Genomic DNA, 2,698 nt, shown 5'->3' on the forward strand with positions numbered 1-2,698 from the left:
ACTTTGGGATGTTTTTCTTTTAATTTTGAAGAGAAAATGTTGAAGCCATAGAAAAATTACCTGTAGGAAAATAAATACGTTGATATCCTAATACAAAAAAAAGAAAGTGTTTTGATTGTGGGAAAAAAAATATTGATCGATTAATGTTCTTCTGTGGAATAAGTTCTTTGTTTCCTGGGAATGGATTAGTTCTCTTCAGAGTGTGTTGTTAAAAAATGTATGGTTTTCTTAGTTCTATCTCTCTTGCTTTCTCTTTCTCCATGTCATCTCTTAGCACAGCTCTGCTTCCTTTCTGCTTTTCACCATGACTAGAAGCAACGTGAGGCCCCCACCACATGGAATTGCCCAATCTTGGACTTTTCAGCTACCAGAATCATGAGCCAAATAAACCTTATTTCTTTATAAGTTACACAGTTTCAAGTATTCTCTTATAGCAACATAAAATGAACTGAGACAGTGATGACAAATATTTGTTGAGAAAAGGTTGAAAGAAACCAGGGATTGGTAAAAGAGAAAGTTTTAGAGTCTAGAAATATTTCCTCTTTTTAAAGAATTCATACAATATAAAAAGCCCTGTATGTTCTGAAAGGGGATAGCTTTACATTTTTTAGATAGTGAAACACTAGGTTGAGAACTATTAGGGATAAATGGTTTATGTCTCTTTTGTTTGAAAATGCAGAAAAGTAGAAAAATGACTCATTTTTATGCTGCCAGAGCTTAGTTTACATCTATTCTTCTACTAGTTGTGAGACATCAGGCATATTTCTTAACCTCACAGTGTTGAGCTAAGCAACTTGAGCAAGTTCAGCAGTACATCCCTTTGTGTAAGCACTTAAAGATCAAATTCTAGAAATACCAGGTACTTAGCCTCACAGGATTCTAGACACCTATATGCTTAATTCCCAATTTTTATCTTTAAATAACATAGGGAGAAAACTTTGTATCATAGATGTATACAGACATAAATAGATAGATGATCATGATAGAGAGATATAGAAGTGTAGATATGTCAACATTTCCTTAAAGACTTTTGTGTATATCATAGATGTGTAGGTGTTTTATATACATATTAGGTTGGTGCAAATGTAATTGCAGTTTTTTGTACTGTTGAATTTTGCTGTTTGATATTGGAATATACTCTTAAATAAATGTGGTTATGTTATACGTTATTTTAATGAGCATTTCTTGATTTATGATTTTTTGCTAATGACTTATTACTTGCTGTTTATTTTAGACTATGGAAGTGATGTTAGGCAAAAAGCAAATTTGAGCAATTTTCTTATTCGAAAAGCAGCAGAAATAACTTGCAACATCAACAATGCATTTGGCCCAGGAACTTCTAATGAACATACAGTGCACTGTTGGCTCAAGAGGTTTTGCAAAGGAGACAAGAGCCTTGAAGATGAAGAGCGTAGTGGCCAGCCATCAGAAGTTGACAACAACCAATTAAGAGCAATCATCATGGTGAATCCCCTTACAGCTACATGCGAATTTGCTGAAGAACTCAACGTTGACCATTCTGTGGTCGTTTGGCATTTGAAGCAAGTTGGAAAAGTGAAAAAGCTCAGTAAGTGGATGCCTCAGGAGCTGAGTGAAAAAAAAATTGTCCTTTTGAAGTGTCATCTCTAATTCTATGCAATAACAACAAAATTTCTCGATTGGGTTGTGAAGTGCGATGAAAAGATTTTATACAACAACTGGCAACACCCAGCTCAGTGGTTGGATTGAGAAGAAACTCCAAAACACTTCTCAAAGCCAAACTTGCACCAAAAAAAAAGGTCATGCTCACTGTTTGGTGGTCTGCTGCCAGTCTGATCCACTACGGCTTTTTTGAATCCCAGTGAAACCATTACATCTGAGAAGTATGCTCAGCAAATTGAACAGATGCACCAAAAACTGAAATGCCAGCAGCCAGCATTGGTCAAAAGAAAGGGCCCGATTCTCTTCCATGACCACGCCTGACTACGTGTTACACAACCAATGTTAACACAGGAACAGAAAACCAAACACTGCATGTTCTCACTCATAAGTGGGAGTTGAAAAATGATAACACATGGACACAGGGAGGGGAACAACACACACCCGGGCCTGCTGGGAGTGGGAGGCAAGGGGAGGGGGAGCACTAGAACAAATACCTCATATATGCAGGGCTTAAAACCTAGAGAACAGGTTGATAGGTGCAGCAAACCACCATGGCACATGAATACCTGTGTTAGGAACCTGCACATTCTGCACATGTATCCCAGAACTTAAAGTAAAATAAAATAAAAATTAAAAAGTTGAAGGAATTGGGCTACGAAGTTTTGCCTCATCAGCCATATTCACTTGACCACTCACCAACCAACTACCACTTCTCCAAGCGTCTCAACAACTTTTTACAGGGAAAATACTTCTACAACCAGCAGGATAATGAAAAATGCTTTCCAAGAGTTTGCTGAATCCGGAAACATGGATTTTTACGCTACAGGAATAAACAAACTAATATTTCATTGGCAAAAATGTGTTGATTGTAATTGTTCCTATTTTGATTAATAAAGATGTGTTTGAATCAGCTATAATGATTTGAAATTTACAGTCTGAAACCACAATTACTTTTGCACCAACCTAAATATATATATATATATATATATAACATTGGAAAAATGTTAGGTATGTATGAACATACATATGTATCATGGTAACACTGACAAGAAGAAAA

Source organism: Hylobates moloch, unplaced genomic scaffold, assembly GCF_009828535.3.
Source record: "Hylobates moloch isolate HMO894 unplaced genomic scaffold, HMol_V3 SCAFFOLD_11, whole genome shotgun sequence".
Classification (NCBI taxonomy): Eukaryota; Metazoa; Chordata; class Mammalia; order Primates; family Hylobatidae; genus Hylobates; species Hylobates moloch.